The 19,653-nt window shown below is 43.1% G+C and overlaps 1 long non-coding RNA gene across 1 annotated transcript; it reads right to left on the bottom strand.

Moving 5' to 3' along the window:
• Positions 1–802: 802 nt before the first annotated feature.
• LOC135534247 (uncharacterized) lies at positions 803–15,796 on the bottom strand. Its single transcript, XR_010454654.1, has 3 exons — positions 15,739–15,796; positions 13,028–13,072; positions 803–1,027 (listed from the first exon to the last, which is right to left on the bottom strand). It is a non-coding gene; the product is annotated as an uncharacterized LOC135534247 (long non-coding RNA).
• Between the last annotated feature and the right edge of the window lie 3,857 nt (positions 15,797–19,653).

Here is a 19,653-nt window from a genome sequence, read left to right as displayed (position 1 = left end):
ATATATAAACAGGTCTCTCCAAGATCACAGCTCCAGCTGTATATAATATATAAACATCATATATAAACAGGTCTCTCCAAGATCACAGCTCCAGCTGTATATAATATATAAACATCATATATAAACAGGTCTCTCCAAGATCACAGCTCCAGCTGTATATAATATATAAACATCATATATAAACAGGTCTCTCCAAGATCACAGCCCCAGCTGTATATAATATATAAACATCATATATAAACAGGGCTCTCCAGGATCACAGCCCCAGCTGTATATAATATATAAACATCATATATAAACAGGGCTCTCCAGGATCACAGCTCCAGCTGTATATAATATATAAACATCATATATAAACAGGGCTCTCCAGGATCACAGCTCCAGCTGTATATAATATATAAACATCATATATAAACAGGTCTCTCCAAGATCACAGCTCCAGCTGTATATAATATATAAACATCATATATAAACAGGTCTCTCCAAGATCACAGCTCCAGCTGTATATAATATATAAACATCATATATAAACAGGGCTCTCCAGGATCACAGCTCTAGCTGTATATAATATATAAACATCATATATAAACAGGTCTCTCCAAGATCACAGCTCCAGCTGTATATAATATATAAACATCATATATAAACAGGTCTCTCCAAGATCACAGCCCCAGCTGTATATAATATATAACATCATATATAAACATAACATCAGCTCTCTGAAACCAGACTAAACACTATAATATTAGTAGATTTGTGGACATACCGTGTACTGTGATGTTGACAGCGTTGCTGTGTTCTCCAGACCCAGCCTCACACCAGTACACCCCACTGTCTGATAGTATTAGTGACACAATGCATGAAAAACCTTGTTGTTTTCCCCAGTCGGTTCCACAAGCTGAAAGCTTCCCAGTCGATGTGTATCTCTTCAGTGTCCATCCAGCAGAGCTCCCTTGAACTTCACAGCTCACAATTAAAGACTCATATTCAAAGAACTGAGATCTGTTGGGACGGACGCTCAGAGAGACTGTAGGAAGAGAGAGGGGGAGACAGAGAGGAGTGGGACACAGAGAGACAGAAAGTCAGAGGAGGGGAGACAGAGACACAGGGAGACAGAGAGAGATAGAGGAAGGGGAGACAGAAAGACAGAGGAGGGGGAGACAGAGACACAGCGAGACAGAGAGAGAGAGAGGAAGGGGAGACAGAGACACAGGGAGACAGAGAGAGATAGAGGAAGGGGAGACAGAGACACAGGGAGACAGAGAGAGATAGAGGAAGGGGAGACAGAGACACAGGGAGACAGAGAGAGTCAGAGGAAGGGGAGACAGAGACACAGGGAGACAGAGAGAGTCAGAGGAAGGGGAAACAGAGACACAGGGAGACAGAGAGAGATAGAGGAAGGGAGACAGAGACACAGGGAGACAGAGAGAGATAGAGGAAGGGGAGACAGAGACACAGGGAGACAGAGAGATAGAGAGGAAGGGGAGACAGAAAGAGAGAGACAGGGTCAGTCTGATAGCTGTGTCAATCTCACATCTAAGTAATTCTTTGATTAGTTCTACCAGTCTACACCAGATTCAATAAGGGACCCTTTGATGTGTTCTACCAGTCTACACCAGATTCAATATGAAACCCTTTAATTAGTTTTACCAGTCTACACCAGATTCAATATGAAACCCTTTGATGTGTTCTACCAGTCTACACCAGATTCAATAAGGGACCATTTGATGTGTTCTACCAGTCTACACCAGATTCAATAAGGGACCCTTTGATGTGTTCTACCAGTCTACACCAGATTCAATAAGGGACCATTTGATGTGTTCTACCAGTCTACACCAGATTCAATAAGGGACCCTTTGATGTGTTCTACCAGTCTACACCAGATTCAATATGAAACCCTTTAATTAGTTTTACCAGTCTACACCAGATTCAATATGAAACCCTTTGATGTGTTCTACCAGTCTACACCAGATTCAATAAGGGACCATTTGATGTGTTCTACCAGTCTACACCAGATTCAATAAGGGACCATTTGATGTGTTCTACCAGTCTACACCAGATTCAATAAGGGACCCTTTGATGTGTTCTACCAGTCTACACCAGATTCAATAAGGGACCCTTTAATTAGTTATACCAGTCTACACCAGATTCAATATGAAACCCTTTAATTAGTTCTACCAGTCTACACCAGATTCAATAAGGGACCCTTTGATTAGTTCTACCAGTCTACACCAGATTCAATATGAAAACCTTTGATGTGTTCTACCAGTCTACACCAGATTCAATATGAAAACCTTTGATGTGTTCTACCAGTCTACACCAGATTCAATAAGGGACCCTTTAATTAGTTCTACCAGTCTACACCAGATTCAATATGAAAACCTTTGATGTGTTCTACCAGTCTACACCAGATTCAATATGAAACCATTTGATTAGTTCTACCAGTCTACACCAGATTCAATATGAAACCATTTGATTAGTTCTACCAGTCTACACCAGATTCAATAAGGGACCATTTGATGTGTTATACCAGTCTACACCAGATTCAATAAGGGACCCTTGGATGTGTTCTACCAGTCTACACCAGATTCAATATGAAACCCTTTAATTAGTTTTACCAGTCTACACCAGATTCAATAAGGGACCCTTGGATGTGTTCTACCAGTCTACACCAGATTCAATAGGAAACCATTTGATTAGTTCTACCAGTCTACACCAGATTCAATAAGGGACCCTTGGATGTGTTCTACCAGTCTACACCAGATTCAATATGAAACCCTTTAATTAGTTTTACCAGTCTACACCAGATTCAATAAGGGACCCTTGGATGTGTTCTACCAGTCTACACCAGATTCAATATGAAACCCTTTAATTAGTTCTACCAGTCTACACCAGATTCAATAAGGGACCCTTTGATTAGTTCTACCAGTCTACACCAGATTCAATATGAAAACCTTTGATGTGTTCTACCAGTCTACACCAGATTCAATATGAAAACCTTTGATGTGTTCTACCAGTCTACACCAGATTCAATAAGGGACCCTTTGATGTGTTCTACCAGTCTACACCAGATTCAATATGAAAACCTTTGATTAGTTCTACCAGTCTACACCAGATTCAATAAGGGACCCTTTGATGTGTTCTACCAGTCTACACCAGATTCAATATGAAAACCTTTGATTAGTTCTACCAGTCTACACCAGATTCAATATGAAAACCTTTGATTAGTTCTACCAGTCTACACCAGATTCAATATGAAACCCTTTAATTAGTTCTACCAGTCTACACCAGATTCAATATGAAAACCTTTGATGTGTTCTACCAGTCTACACCAGATTCAATATGAAACCATTTGATTAGTTCTACCAGTCTACACCAGATTCAATATGAAACCATTTGATTAGTTCTACCAGTCTACACCAGATTCAATAAGGGACCCTTGGATGTGTTCTACCAGTCTACACCAGATTCAATATGAAACCCTTTAATTAGTTTTACCAGTCTACACCAGATTCAATAAGGGACCCTTGGATGTGTTCTACCAGTCTACACCAGATTCAATATGAAAACCTTTGATGTGTTCTACCAGTCTACACCAGATTCAATATGAAACCATTTGATTAGTTCTACCAGTCTACACCAGATTCAATATGAAACCATTTGATTAGTTCTACCAGTCTACACCAGATTCAATAAGGGACCCTTGGATGTGTTCTACCAGTCTACACCAGATTCAATATGAAACCATTTGATTAGTTCTACCAGTCTACACCAGATTCAATAAGGGACCCTTGGATGTGTTCTACCAGTCTATACCAGATTCAATATGAAACCCTTTAATTAGTTTTACCAGTCTACACCAGATTCAATAAGGGACCCTTGGATGTGTTCTACCAGTCTACACCAGATTCAATATGAAAACCTTTGATGTGTTCTACCAGTCTACACCAGATTCAATATGAAACCATTTGATTAGTTCTACCAGTCTACACCAGATTCAATATGAAACCATTTGATTAGTTCTACCAGTCTACACCAGATTCAATAAGGGACCCTTGGATGTGTTCTACCAGTCTACACCAGATTCAATATGAAACCCTTTAATTAGTTTTACCAGTCTACACCAGATTCAATAAGGGACCCTTGGATGTGTTCTACCAGTCTACACCAGATTCAATATGAAACCCTTTAATTAGTTTTACCAGTCTACACCAGATTCAATAAGGGACCCTTTGATGTGTTCTACCAGTCTACACCAGATTCAATAAGGGACCCTTTAATTAGTTCTACCAGTCTACACCAGATTCAATATGAAAACCTTTAATTAGTTCTACCAGTCTACACCAGATTCAATATGAAAACATTCTGATTAGTTCTACCAGTCTACACCAGATTCAATATGAAACCCTTTAATTAGTTCTACCAGTCTACACCAGATTCAATATGAAACCCTTTAATTAGTTCTACCAGTCTACACCAGATTCAATATGGGACCTTGGTTTGAACCCAGATCTCTGCAAATGACTGTTTTAGCCCGCTGAGCTTAAGCCTCGTGTACCCAACACAAGCCTTCATGTCTCAGACCAGGTTCCTTGTCATCACGTGGGCGTGTTTCAACAAATCACATCTGCTACACAGTAGTCTTTCCAACTAAACCAAATCATTGACTCAGTCATTCAAACTGTTGGCTGTTGAAGAGGATGACTGAGACTGCAGGCAGGTGTCATCACAGAGAGAATAGTCTTGTAAAAAGCACTGACTCACATCCAGGTAACATCACAGAGAGAATAGTCTTGTAAAAAGCACTAGCTGACTCACATCCAGGTGTCATCACCGAGAGAATAGTCTTGTAAAAAGCACTGACTCACATCCAGGTGTCATCACCAAGAGAGTAGTCTTGTAAAAAGCACTGACTCACATCCAGGTGTCATCACCGAGAGAGTAGTCTTGTAAAAAGCACTGACTCACATCCAGGTGTCATCACAGAGAGAATAGTCTTGTAAAAAGCACTGACTCACATCCAGGTGTCATCACAGAGAGAGTAGTCTTGTAAAAAGCACTAGCTGACTCACATCCAGGTGTCATCACAGAGAGAATAGTCTAAAAGCTGACTCACATCCAGGTAACATCACCGAGAGAATAGTCTTGTAAAAAGCACTAGCTGACTCACATCCAGGTGTCATCACAGAGAGAATAGTCATGTAAAAAGCACTGACTCACATCCAGGTGTCATCACAGAGAGAATAGTCTTGTAAAAAGCACTGACTCACATCCAGGTGTCATCACCGAGAGAATAGTCTCGTAAAAAGCACTAGCTGACTCACATCCAGGTGTCATCACAGAGAGAATAGTCTAAAAGCTGACTCACATCCAGGTGTCATCACAGAGAGAATAGTCTTGTAAAAAGCACTGACTCACATCCAGGTGTCATCACCGAGAGAATAGTCTTGTAAAAAGCACTGACTCACATCCAGGTGTCATCACAGAGAGAATAGTCTTGTAAAAGCACTAGCTGACTCAAATACAGGTGTCATCACCGAGAGAGTAGTCTTGTAAAAAGCACTGACTCACATCCAGGTGTCATCACCGAGAGAATAGTCTTGTAAAAAGCACTAGCTGACTCACATCCAGGTGTCATCACCGAGAGAATAGTCTTGTAAAAAGCACTGACTCACATCCAGGTGTCATCACCGAGAGAATAGTCTTGTAAAAAGCACTGACTCACATCCATGTGTCATCACCGAGAGAATAGTCTTGTAAAAAGCATTGACTCACATCCAGGTGTCATCACCGAGAGAATAGTCTTGTAAAAAGCACTGACTCACATCCAGGTGTCATCACCGAGAGAATAGTCTTGTAAAAAGCACTGACTCACATCCAGGTGTCATCACAGAGAGAATAGTCTTGTAAAAAGCACTGACTCACATCCAGGTGTCATCACCGAGAGAGTAGTCATGTAAAAAGCACTGACTCACATCCAGGTGTCATCACCGAGAGAATAGTCTTGTAAAAAGCACTGACTCACATCCAGGTGTCATCACAGAGAGATTAGTCTTGTAAAAAGCACTGACTCACATCCAGGTGTCATCACAGAGAGAATAGTCTTGTAAAAGCACTAGCTGACTCACATCCAGGTGTCATCACCGAGAGAATAGTCTTGTAAAAGCACTGACTCACATCCAGGTGTCATCACAGAGAGAATAGTCTTGTAAAAAGCACTGACTCACATCCAGGTGTCATCACAGAGAGAATAGTCTTGTAAAAGCACTAGCTGACTCACATCCAGGTGTCATCACCGAGAGAGTAGTCATGTAAAAAGCACTGACTCACATCCAGGTGTCATCACAGAGAGAATAGTCTTGTAAAAAGCACTGACTCACATCCAGGTGTCATCACAGAGAGAATAGTCTAAAAGCTGACTCACATCCAGGTGACATCACAGAGAGAATAGTCTTGTAAAAAGCACTGACTCACATCCAGGTGTCATCCCCGAGAGAATAGTCTTGTAAAAAGCACTGACTCACATCCAGGTGTCATCACAGAGAGAATAGTCTTGTAAAAGCACTAGCTGACTCACATCCAGGTGTCATCACAGAGAGAATAGTCATGTAAAAAGCACTGACTCACATCCAGGTGTCATCACAGAGAGAATAGTCTTGTAAAAAGCACTGACTCACATCCAGGTGACATCACAGAGAGAATAGTCTAAAAGCTGACTCACATCCAGGTGACATCACAGAGAGAATAGTCTTGTAAAAAGCACTGACTCACATCCAGGTGTCATCACAGAGAGAATAGTCTTGTAAAAAGCACTAGCTGACTCACATCCAGGTGTCATCACAGAGAGAATAGTCATGTAAAAAGCACTGACTCACATCCAGGTGACATCACAGAGAGAATAGTCTTGTAAAAAGCACTGACTCACATCCAGGTGTCATCACAGAGAGAATAGTCTTGTAAAAAGCACTGACTCACATCCAGGTGTCATCACAGAGAGAATAGTCTTGTAAAAGCACTGACTCACATCCAGGTGTCATCACATAGAGAATAGTCTTGTAAAAGCCCTAGCTGACTCACATCCAGGTGTCATCACAGAGAGAATAGTCTTGTAAAAAGCACTGACTCACATCCAGGTGTCATCACAGAGAGAATAGTCTTGTAAAAGCACTAGCTGACTCACATCCAGGTGTGTAGGCCGTCATTGGAAATAAGAATTTGTTCTTAACTGACTTGCCTAGTTAAATAAAGGTAAAATAAAAAATAAAATAAAAAAATCACAGAGAGAATAGTCTTGTAAAAATCACGAGCTGACTCACATCCAGGTGTCATCACAGAGAGAATAGTCTAGAGAAATAACTTAAAAGCCCTCAACCAATAATGCAGTGTTACGAAAAGTAACTAAACTAAACACATTGACTCTGTACCTTAATACCCTGCATAAAGTCTATGTGGAGGCTATATACAGGGTATTACGGTACAGAGTCAATGTGGAGGCTATATACAGGGTATTACGGTACAGAGTCAATGTGGAGGCTATATACAGGGTATTACGGTACAGAGTCAATGTGGAGGCTATATACAGGGGGTACCAGTACAGAGTCAATGTGGAGGCAACATACAAGGGGTACAGGTACAGAGTCAATGTGGTGGCTATATACAGGGGGTACCAGTACAGAGTCAATGTGGAGACTATATACAGGGGGTACCGGTACAGAGTCAATGTGGAGGCTATATACAGGGGGTACCGGTACAGAGTCAATGTGGAGGCTATATACAGGGAGTACCGGTACAGAGTCAATGTGGAGGCTATATACAGGGGGTAGCAGCAGCGTACAAGGGGGGGGCAATGTGAATAGTCTGGGTAGCCATTCGATTAGCTGTTCAGGAGTCTGAATGCTTGGCACTCTGGTACAGCTTGCCATGCGGTAGCAGAGAGAACAGTCTATGACTAGGGTGGCTGGAGACTTTGCCAATTTTAAGGGCCTTTCTCTGACATGGCCTGGTATAGAGGTCCTGGATGGCAGGAAGTTCAGCCCCAGTGATGTCCCTGGTTGAACGCATTCCCCTCTGTAGTGCCTTGCGGTCGGAGGCAGAGCAGTTGCCGTACCAGGCTGTGATGCAACCAGTCAGGATGCTCTCGATGGTGCAGCTGTAAAACCTTTTGAGGCTCTGAGGACCCTAAATCTGTTCAGTCACCTGAAGAGGAAAAGGTTTTGTCTGGAGTAAATCCATCTCGTCTGACTCATTTAAAGAAAAAATGATTTGTCAAGTTCTGATTTATAGAAGCTCTTTTCGGGCATAAGAGACGGGTAGCAACAACATTATGCATAAAATAAGTTACAAACAATGTGAAATAAACGTACAAAATAGCACGGAGACCATAAAACAGCAGCCATCCACCCCCGCGCCTTTAAATCACATTGAAGATTAAAGAAAGAAAGAATGTCACAATCTAAATCTGCTCCAAACAATTAGAACGTCAGGAAGGTGACCTCACAGAGAGAAACAACTAGCTTTGGTTGTCAGGAAGGTGACCTCACAGAGAGAAACAACTAGCTTTGGTTGTCAGGAAGGTGACCTCACAGAGAGAAACAACAAGCTTTGGTTGTCAGGAAGGTGACATCACAGAGATAAACAACAAGCTTTGGTTGTCAGGAAGGTGACCTCACAGAGAGAAACAACTAGCTTTGGTTGTCAGGAAGGTGACCTCACAGAGAGAAACAACTAGCTTTGGTTGTCAGGAAGGTGACATCACAGAGATAAACAACTAGCTTTGGTTGTCAGGAAGATGACCTCACAGAGATAAACAGCTAGCTTTGGTTGTCAGGAAGGTGACCTCACAGAGAGAAACAACTAGCTTTGGTTGTCAGGAAGGCGACCTCACAGAGAGAAACAACTAGCTTGTGTCTGCTACGTGGTTGGAGACAGACCTCCCAATTGTATTCCTGTGCAGTTTTTTGTTGTCGTCTTGTCTGGCTAGAAGAGAACTGAGAAGAGAAACGCTTTACCTGCTTGACCACAAGACCTCCCTTCTGGCCCTGCTCATGCGTCAGCTACTCAGTAACCTATGTACTGCTCACTGACTGGTTGCAGAAACACAACACACACAACACACAAGATCACTACACCAGACAGATAATCACAACTACAGACTTGATATGAGAGGAGTAGCAGGAGTAAACAGAGAGAGAGAGAAGAGCAGAAGAAGAGGGAGACTTGATATGAGAGGAGTAGCAGGAGATAAGAGAGAGAGAGAAGAGGAGAGGAGAGGAGAGGTGGGAGAGACTTGATATGAGAGGAGTAGCAGGAGTAGAGAGAGAGAGAAGAGGAGGGAGAGACTTGATATGAGAGGAGTAGCAGGAGTAGAGAGAGAGAAGAGGAGAGGAGAGGAGAGGAGGGAGAGACTTGATATGAGAGGAGTAGCAGGAGTAGAGAGAGGGAAGAGGAGAGGAGAGGAGAGGAGGGAGAGAGACTTGATATGAGAGGAGTAGCAGGAGTAGAGAGAGAGAAGAGGAGAGGAGAAGAGAGGAGGGAGAGACTTGATATGAGAGGAGTAGCAGGAGTAGAGAGAGAGAAGAGGAGAGGAGAGGAGGGAGAGACTTGATATGAGAGGAGAAGCAGGAGTAGAGAGAGAGAGGAGAAGAAGAGGAGGGAGAGACTTGATATGAGAGGAGAAGCAGGAGTAGAGAGAGAGAGGAGAAGAAGAGGAGGGGAGAGACTTGATATGAGAGGAGTAGCAGGAGTAGAGAGAGAGAAGAGGAGAGGAGAAGAGAGGAGGGAGAGACTTGATATGAGAGGAGTAGCAGGAGTAGAGAGAGAGAAGAGGAGAGGAGAGGAGGGAGAGACTTGATATGAGAGGAGAAGCAGGAGTAGAGAGAGAGAGGAGAAGAAGAGGAGGGAGAGACTTGATATGAGAGGAGTAGCAGGAGTAGAGAGAGAGAAGAGGAGAGGAGAAGAGAGGAGGGAGAGACTTGATATGAGAGGAGTAGCAGGAGTAGAGAGAGAGAGGGGAGAGGAGAGGAGGGAGAGACTTGATATGAGAGGAGAAGCAGGAGTAGAGAGAGAGAGGGAGAAGAAGAGGAGGGAGAGACTTGATATGAGAGGAGTAGCAGGAGTAGAGAGAGAGAAGAGGAGAGGAGAAGAGAGGAGGGAGAGACTTGATATGAGAGGAGTAGCAGGATTAGAGAGAGAGAAGAGGAGAGGAGAGGAGGGAGAGACTTGATATGAGAGGAGAAGCAGGAGTAGAGAGAGAGAGGAGAAGAAGAGGAGGGAGAGACTTGATATGAGAGGAGTAGCAGGAGTAGAGAGAGAGAGGAGAAGAGGAGAAGAGAGGAGGGAGAGACTTGATATGAGAGGAGTAGCAGGAGCAGAGAGAGAGAAGAGGAGAGGAGAAGAGAGGAGGGAGAGACTTGATATGAGAGGAGTAGCAGGAGTAGAGAGAGAGAAGAGGAAAGGAGAGGAGGGAGAGACTTGATATGAGAGGAGTAGCAGGAGTAGATCGAGAGAAGAGGAGAGGAGAGGAGGGAGAGACTTGAGATGAGAGGAGTAGCAGGAGTAGAGAGAGAGGAGGAGAGGAGAGGAGAGGAGAGGAGGGAGAGACTTGATATGAGAGGAGTAGCAGGAGTAGAGAGAGAGAAGAGGAGGGAGAGACTTGATATGAGAGGAGTTGCAGGAGTAGAGAGAGAGAAGAGCAGAAGAAGAGGAGGGAGAGACTTGAGATGAGAGGAGTAGCAGGAGTAGAGAGAGAGAGAGAAGAGGAGAAGAAGAGGAGAAGAAGATGAGGGAGACTTGATATGAGAGGAGTAGCAAGAGTAGAGAGAGAGAGAAGAGGAGAGGAGAGGAGAGGAGGGAGAGACTTCATATGAGAGGAGTAGCAAGAGTAGAGAGAGAGAGAAGAGGAGAGGAGAGGAGAGGAGAGGAGGGAGAGACTTGATATGAGAGGAGTAGCAGGAGTAGAGAGAGAGAAGAGGAGAGGAGAGGAGGGAGAGACTTGATATGAGAGGAGTAGCAGGAGTAGAGAGAGAGAGAAGAGGAGGGAGAGACTTGATATGAGAGGAGTAGCAGGAGTAGATCGAGAGAAGAGGAGAGGAGAGGAGAGGAGAGACTTGATATGAGAGGAGTAGCAGGAGTAGAGAGAGAGAAGAAGAGAGGAGAGGAGAGGAGGGAGAGACTTGATATGAGAGGAGTAGCAGGAGTAGAGAGAGAGAAGAAGAGAGGAGAGGAGAGGAGAGGAGGGAGAGACTTGAGATGAGAGGAGTAGCAGGAGTAGAGAGAGAGAAGAGGAGAGGAGAGGAGGGAGAGACTTGATATGAGAGGAGTAGCAGGAGTAAACAGAGAGAGAGAAGAGGAGAAGAAGAGGAGAAGAAGATGAGGGAGAGACTTGAGATGAGAGGAGTAGCAGGAGTAAACAGAGAGAGAGAAGAGGAGAAGAAGAGGAGAAGAAGATGAGGGAGAGACTTGAGATGAGAGGAGTAGCAGGAGTAAACAGAGAGAGAGAGAAGAGCAGAAGAAGAGGAGGGAGACTTGATATGAGAGGAGTAGCAAGAGTAGAGAGAGAGAGAAGAGGAGAGGAGAGGAGAGGAGGGAGAGACTTGATATGAGAGGAGTAGCAGGAGTAGAGAGAGAGAAGAGGAGAGGAGAGGAGGGAGAGACTTGATATGAGAGGAGTAGCAGGAGTAGAGAGAGAGAGAAGAGGAGGGAGAGACTTGATATGAGAGGAGTAGCAGGCGTAGATCGAGAGAAGAGGAGAGGAGAGGAGAGACTTGATATGAGAGGAGTAGCAGGAGTAGAGAGAGAGAAGAAGAGAGGAGAGGAGAGGAGAGGAGGGAGAGACTTGATATGAGAGGAGTAGCAGGAGTAGAGAGAGAGACGAAGAGAGGAGAGGAGAGGAGAGGAGGGAGAGACTTGAGATGAGAGGAGTAGCAGGAGTAGAGAGAGAGAAGAGGAGAGGGAGGAGGGAGAGACTTGATATGAGAGGAGTAGCAGGAGTAGAGAGAGAGAGAAGAGGAGAAGAAGAGAAGGAGGGAGAGACTTGGGATGAGAGGAGTAGCAGGAGTAGAGAGAGAGAGAAGAGGAGAGGAGAGGAGGGAGAGACTTGATATGAGAGGAGTAGCAGGAGTAGAGAGAGAGAGAAGAGGAGAGGAGAGGAGTGAGAGACTTGATATGAGAGGAGTAGCAGGAGTAGAGAGAGAGAAGAAGAGAGGAGAGGAGAGGAGAGGAGGGAGAGACTTGATATGAGAGAAGTAGCAGGAGTAGAGAGAGAGAAGAGGAGAGGAGGGAGAGACTTGATATGAGAGGAGTAGCAGGAGTAGAGAGAGAGAGAGAAGAGGAGAAGAAGAGAAGAAGAGGAGGGAGAGACTTGGGATGAGAGGAGTAGCAGGAGTAGAGAGAGAGAGAAGAGGAGGGAGAGACTTGATATGAGAGGAGTAGCAGGAGTAGAGAGAGAGAGAAGAGGAGAGGAGAGGAGGGAGAGACTTGAGATGAGAGGAGTAGCAGGAGTAGAGAGAGAGAAGAGGAGAGGAGAGGAGGGAGAGACTTGATATGAGAGGAGTAGCAGGGATGAGAGGAGTAGCAGGAGTAGAGAGAGAGAGAAGAGGAGAAGAAGAGGAGGGAGAGACTTGATCTGAGAGGAGTAGCAGGAGTAAACAGAGAGAGAGAGAGAGAGAAGAGAGAGAAGAAGAGGAGAAGAGGTGGGAGAGACTTGGGATGAGAGGAGTAGCAGGAGTAGAGAGAGAGAGAAGAGGAGAATAAGAGGAGAATAAGAGGAGAAGAAGAGAAGAAGAGGAGAAGAGAAGAAGAGGAGAAGAGGAGAGAAGAGGAGAGAAGAGGAGAAGAAGAGGAGAAGAGAAGAAGAGGAGTAGAGAGAGAGAGAGAAGAGGAGAAGAAGAGGAGAATAAGAGGAGAAGAAGAGGAGAAGAGAAGAAGAGGAGAAGAAGAGGAGAATAAGAGGAGAAGAGAAGAAGAGGAGAAGAAGAGGAGAGAAGAAGAGGGGGAAAATTGAGCAGGTGATGAATAAATAGATCCGTACCTCCATCATGACCGAGGCCGGAGTATACCAGTGTACTGAACAGCACTGAAACACAGAGAAAACTATCACTACGGTACATGATGTAAACACTGAGCTGTTCCACAGATATTAAACTATAGAGATATTAAACTATAGAGATATTAAACTATACAGATATTAAACTATATAGATATTAAACTATATAGATATTAAACTATATAGATATTAAACTATATAGATATAAAACTATATAGATATTAAACAATACAGATATTAAACTATATACATATTAAACTATACAGATATTAAACAATACAGACATTAAACTATACAGATATGAAACTATATAGATATAAAACTATATAGATATTAAACAATACAGATATTAAACAATACATATATTAAACTATAGAGATATTAAACTATATAGATATTAAACTATAAAGATATTAAACTATATAGATATTAAACAATACATATATTAAACTATAGAAATATTAAACTATAGAGATATTAAACTATATAGATATTAAACTATAAAGATATTAAACTATATAGATATTAAACAATACAGATATTAAACAATACATATATTAAACTATAGAGATATTAAAACTATATAGATATTAAACTATAAAGATATTAAACTATATAGATATTAAACTATACAGATATTAAACTATACAGATATTAAACTATATAGATATTAAACTATAAAGATATTAAACTATATAGATATAAAACTATATAGATATTAAACAATACAGATATTAAACAATACATATATTAAACTATAGAGCTATTAAACTATAGAGATATTAAACTATAGAGATATTAAACTATATAGATATTAAACTATACATATATTAAACTATAGAGATATTAAACTATATAGATATTAAACTATACAGATATTAAACTATACAGATATTAAACTATAGAGATATTAAACTATACAGATATTAAACAATACAGATATTAAACTATAGAGATCAAGAATGACCTTCTTGATCCAAATCAGTCAGGTTTCAAGACTAGTCATTCAACTGAGACTGCTCTTCTGTATCACGGAGGCGCTCCGCACTGCTAAAGCTAACTCTCTCTCCTCTGCTCTCATCCTTCTAGACCTATCGGCTGCCTTCGATACTATGAACCATCAGATCCTCCTCTCCACCCTCTCCGAGTTGGGCATCTCCGGCGCGGCCCACGCTTGATTGCGTCCTACCTGACAGGTCGCTCCTACCAGGTGGCGTGGGCGAGAATCTGTCTCCTCGCCACGCGCCCTCACCACTGGTGTCCCCCAGGGCTCTGTTCTAGGCCCTCTCCTATTCTCGCTATACACCAAGTCACTTGGCTCTGTCATAACCTTACATGGTCTCTCCTATCATTGCTATGCAGACGACACACAATTAATCTTCTCCTTTCCCCTTCTGATGACCAGGTGGCGAATCGCATCTCTGCATGTCTGGCAGACATATCAGTGTGGATGACGGATCACCACCTCAAGCTGAACCTCGGCAAGACGGAGCTGCTCTTCCTCCCGGGGAAGGACTGCCCGTTCCATGATCTCGCCATCACGGTTGACAACTCCATTGTGTCCTCCTCCCAGAGCGCTAAGAACCTTGGCGTGATCCTGGACAACACCCTGTCGTTCTCAACCAACATCATGGCGGTGGCCCGTTCCTGTAGGTTCATGCTCTACAACATCCGCAGAGTACGACCCTGCCTCACACAGGAAGCGGCGCAGGTCCTAATCCAGGCACTTGTCATCTCCCGTCTGGATTACTGCAACTCGCTGTTGGCTGGGCTCCCTGCCTGTGCCATTAAACCCTACAACTCATCCAGAACGCCGCAGCCCGTCTGGTGTTCAACCTTCCCAAGTTCTCTCACGTCACCCCGCCTCCGCCCTCTCCACTGGCTTCCAGTTGAAGCTCGCATCCGCTACAAGACCATGGTGCTTGCCTACGGAGCTGTGAGGGGAACGGCACCGCAGTACCTCCAGGCTCTGATCAGGCCCTACACCCAAGCAAGGGCACTGCGTTCATCCACCTCTGGCCTGCTCGCCTCCCTACCACTGAGGAAGTACAGTTCCCGCTCAGCCCAGTCAAAACTGTTCGCTGCTCTGGCCCCCCAATGGTGGAACGAAGCCAGGACAGCGGAGTCAATCACCACCTTCCGGAGACACCTGAAACCCCACCTCTTCAAGGAATACCTAGGATAGGATAAGTAATCCTTCTCACCCCCCTCCCCCTTAATGATTTAGATGCACTATTGTAAAGTGGCTGTTCCACTGGATGTCAGAAGGTGAATTCACCAATTTGTAAGTCGCTCTGGATAAGAGCGTCTGCTAAATGACTTAAATGTAAATGTAAATGTAATACTATACAGATATTAAACTATACAGATATTAAACTATAGAGATATTAAACTATAGAGATATTAAACTATACATATATTAAACTATAGAGATAATAAACTATAGAGATATTAAACTATACAGATATTAAATTATAGAGATATTAAACAATAAAGATATTAAACTATACAGATATTAAACTATATAGATATTAAACTATAGAGATATTAAACAATACAGATATTAAACTATATAGATATTAAACTATAGAGATATTAAACAATACAGATATTAAACTATATAGATATTAAACTATAGAGATATTAAACAATACAGATATTAAACTATACAGATATTAAACCATATAGTTACTCACAGAGTAGAAGACAGGTGTGTTCCATCTCAATGTATTCTATCACTTCTCTCTCACTTCTGCTCTTTAATGACTTATATCCTGTCTATCCAGCCTATTCTCTCCACACTGCCCACTTCCTCTCTGCTGAGAAGGGCTGGGAGGTGCAAAGACCGTGTGGTGATGTAAGGGGGGAGAGAGAAGAATGCTTATTTGAGTTTTTCTTGCCATAATATGGACTTATAGGGCTATCTTCTGTATACAACACCTACCTTGTAACAACACAACTGATTGGTTGAAATGCATTAATAAGAAGGAAAGAAATTCCACAAATTAACTTTTATCAAGGTGCACCTGTTACTTGAAATGCATTCCAGGTGACTACCTCATGAAGCTGGTTGAGAGAATGCCAAGAGTGTGCAAAGCTGTCATCAAGGCAAAGGGTGGCTATTTGAAGAATCTAAAATAGGAAATATATTTTGATTTGTTTAATACTTTTTTTGGTTACTACATAATTCCATATGTGTTATTTCATAGTGTTGATGTCTTCACTATTATTCTACAATGTAGAAAATAGTAAAAAAAATTAAATAAAAACCCTTGAATGAGTAGGTGTTCTAACACTTTTGACTGGTACTGTAAATATTCAGACCATTTACTCAGTACTTTGTTGAAGCACCTTTTGGCAGTGATTACAGCCTAGAGTCTTCTTGGGTATGTCGCTACAAACTTGGCACACCTGTATTTGGGGAGTTTCTCCCATTCTTCTCTGCAGATCCTCTCAAGCTCTGTCAGGTTGGATGGGGAGCGTCGCTGCACAGCTATTTTCAGGTCTCTCCAGAGATGTTCGATCGGGTTCATGTCCGAGTTCTGGCTGGGCCACCAAGGACATTCAGAGACTTGGTCCCTAAGCCACTCCTGCGTTGTCTTGACTGTGTGCTTAGAGTCGTGTTGTCCTGTTGGAAGGTGAATTCTTCGCCCTCGGTCTGAGGTCCTGAGCGCCCGGAGCACGTTCATCAAGGTTCTCTTTATTTCGCTCCGTTCACCTTTCCCTCGATCCTGACTAGTCTCCCAATCCGACAGCTGAAAAACATCCCCACAGCCTGATGCTTCCACCACCATGCTTCACCAGCTCTCTGAATGAACCCGGCAGCTTGGACTCCTCCACCACCATGCTTCACCAGCTCTCTGAATGAACCCGGCAGCTTGGACTCCTCCACCACCATGCTTCACCAGCTCTCTGAATGAACCCGGCAGCTTGGACTCCTCCACGACCATGTTCACCAGCTCGCTGAATGAACCCGGCAGCTGGGACTCCTCCACCACCATGCTTCACCAGCTCTAAATGAACCCGGCAGCTTGGACTCCCTCCACCACCATGGACTCCCTCCACCACCATGCTTCACCAGCTCTCTGAATGAACCCGGCAGCTTGACCTCCACCACCATGTTTCACCAGCTCTCTGAATGATCCCAGCAGCTTGGACTCCCTCCACCACCATGCTTCACCAGCTCTCTGAATGATCCCGGCAGCTTGACTCCTCCACCACCATGCTTCACCAGCTCTCTGAATGATCCCGGCAGCTTGGACTCCCACCACCTGCTGCGGCAGCCTGTGGCTTTATGGAGGTAGCCTCTCTGCCAGGTCACTGCCAGATTTACACCCCCTGACTCTTTTTTCTGCAGGTTCACCTAACTCAGTGAACCTCGCTCTCACAAGCCTGGGTGGCTTTATGGCAGAGACGAGCACTCTGGTCTTTGATGAGTGGCTTGTGAAAACAGCGGTTCTTCCATCATCCATGCTTCCGTGAAACGCCTCTGTGAACTGACAGAGTCCTTTCCCCTGTGGTAGGAGGGAGTAACGGCTGACATGTCGACCTGCTCCTAAATCCAACAGGAACAAAGTGCCTGTCAGACTAACTAACTAACTGTCACATTAAACTAAGACAACGACACAAGTGATGTCTATCTAAATGAATCCCCAGATCACACATCCTAGTGATGTCTATCTAAATGAGTCCCCAGATCACACATCCTAGTGATGTCTATCTAAATGAGTCTCCTCTACACTATATATAGCATGACCACTAGATACACTATATATAGCATGACCTCTACACTATATATAGCATGACCTCTACACTATATATAGCATGACCTCTACACTATATATAGCATGACCTCTACACTATATATAGCATGAACTCTAGGTACAATATACAGTGCCTTGCGAAGGTATTCGGCCCTTGAACTTTGCGACCTTTTGCCACATTTCAGGCTTCAAACATAAAGATATAAAACTGTATTTTTTTGTGAAGAATCAACAACAAGTGGGACACAATCATGAAATGGAACGACATTTATTGGATATTTCAAACTTTTTTTAACAAATCAAAAACTGAAAAATTCGGCGTGCAAAATTATTCATCCCTTACTTTCAGTGCAGCAAACTCTCTCCAGAAGTTCAGTGAGGATCTCAATGATCCAAAGTTGACCTAAATGACTAATGATGATAAATACAATCCACCTGTGTGTAATCAAGTCTCCGTATAAATGCACCCTGCACTGTGATAGTCTCAGAGGTCCGTTAAAAGCGCAGAGAGCATCATGAAGAACAAGAAACACACCAGGCAGGTCCGAGATACTGTTGTGAATAAGTTTAAAGCTGATTTGGATACAAAAATATTTCCCAAGCTTTAAACATCCCAAGGAGCACTGTGCAAGCGATAATATTGAAATGGAAGGAGTATCAGACCACTGCAAATCTACCAAGGCCGTCCCTCTAACTTTCAGCTCATACAAGGAGAAGACTGATCAGAGACGAGCCAAGAGGCCCTTGATCACTCTGGATGAACTGCAGAGATCTACAGCTGAGGTGGGAGACTCTGTCCATAGGAAAACAATCAGTCGTATATTGCACAAATCTGGCCTTTATGGAAGAGTGGCAAGAAGAAAGCCATTTCTAAAGATATCCATAAAAAGTGTAGTTTAAAGTTTGACACAAGCCACCTGGGAGACACACCAAACATGTGGAAGAAGGTGCTCTGGTCAGATGAAACCAAAATTGAACTTTTTGGCAACAATGCAAAACGTTATGTTTGGCGTAAAAGCAACACAGCTAATCACCCTGAACACACCATACCCACTGTCAAACATGGTGGTGGCAGCATCATGGTTTGGGCCTGCTTTCTTCAGCAGGGACAGGGAAGATGGTTAAAATTGATGGGAAGATGGATGGAGCCAAATACAGGACCATTCTGGAAGAAACCTGATGGAGTCTGCAAAAGACCTGAGACTGGGACGGAGATTTGTCTTCCAACAAGACAATGATCCAAAACATAAAGCAAAATCTACAATGGAATGGTTTAAAAATAAACATATCCAGGTGTTGGAATGGCCAAGTCAAAGTCCAGACCTGAATCCAATCGAGAATCTGTGGAAAGAACTGAAAACTGCTGTTCACAAATGCTCTCCATCCAGCCTCCCTGAGCTCAAGCTGTTTTGCAAGGAGGAATGGAAAAAAATTTCCAGTCTCTCGATGTGCAAAACTGATAGAGACATACCCCCAAGCGACTTACAGCTGTAATCGCAGCAAAAGGTGGCGCTACAAAGTATTAAGTTAAGGGGGCTGAATAATTTTGCACTCCCAATTTTTCAGTTTTTTATTTGTTAAAAAAGTTTGAAATATCCAATAAATGTCGCTCCACTTCATGATTGTGTCCCACTTGTTGTTGATTCTTCACAAAAATACAGTTTTATATCTTTATGTTTGAAGCCTGAAATGTGGCAAAAGGTCGCAAAGTTCAAGGGGGCCAAATACTTTCGCAAGGCACTGTATATAAGCATTACCTCTAGATACACTATATATAGCATGACCTCTACACTATATATAGCATGACCTCTAGATACACTATATAGAGCATGACCTCTAGATACACTA

The sequence above is a fragment of the Oncorhynchus masou genome, unplaced genomic scaffold (genome assembly GCF_036934945.1).
Source record: "Oncorhynchus masou masou isolate Uvic2021 unplaced genomic scaffold, UVic_Omas_1.1 unplaced_scaffold_3202, whole genome shotgun sequence".
Lineage (NCBI taxonomy): Eukaryota > Metazoa > Chordata > Actinopteri > Salmoniformes > Salmonidae > Oncorhynchus > Oncorhynchus masou.
The sequence above is the reverse complement of the archived record's forward strand: the minus strand, read 5'-3'. Positions and strand labels throughout refer to the sequence as shown.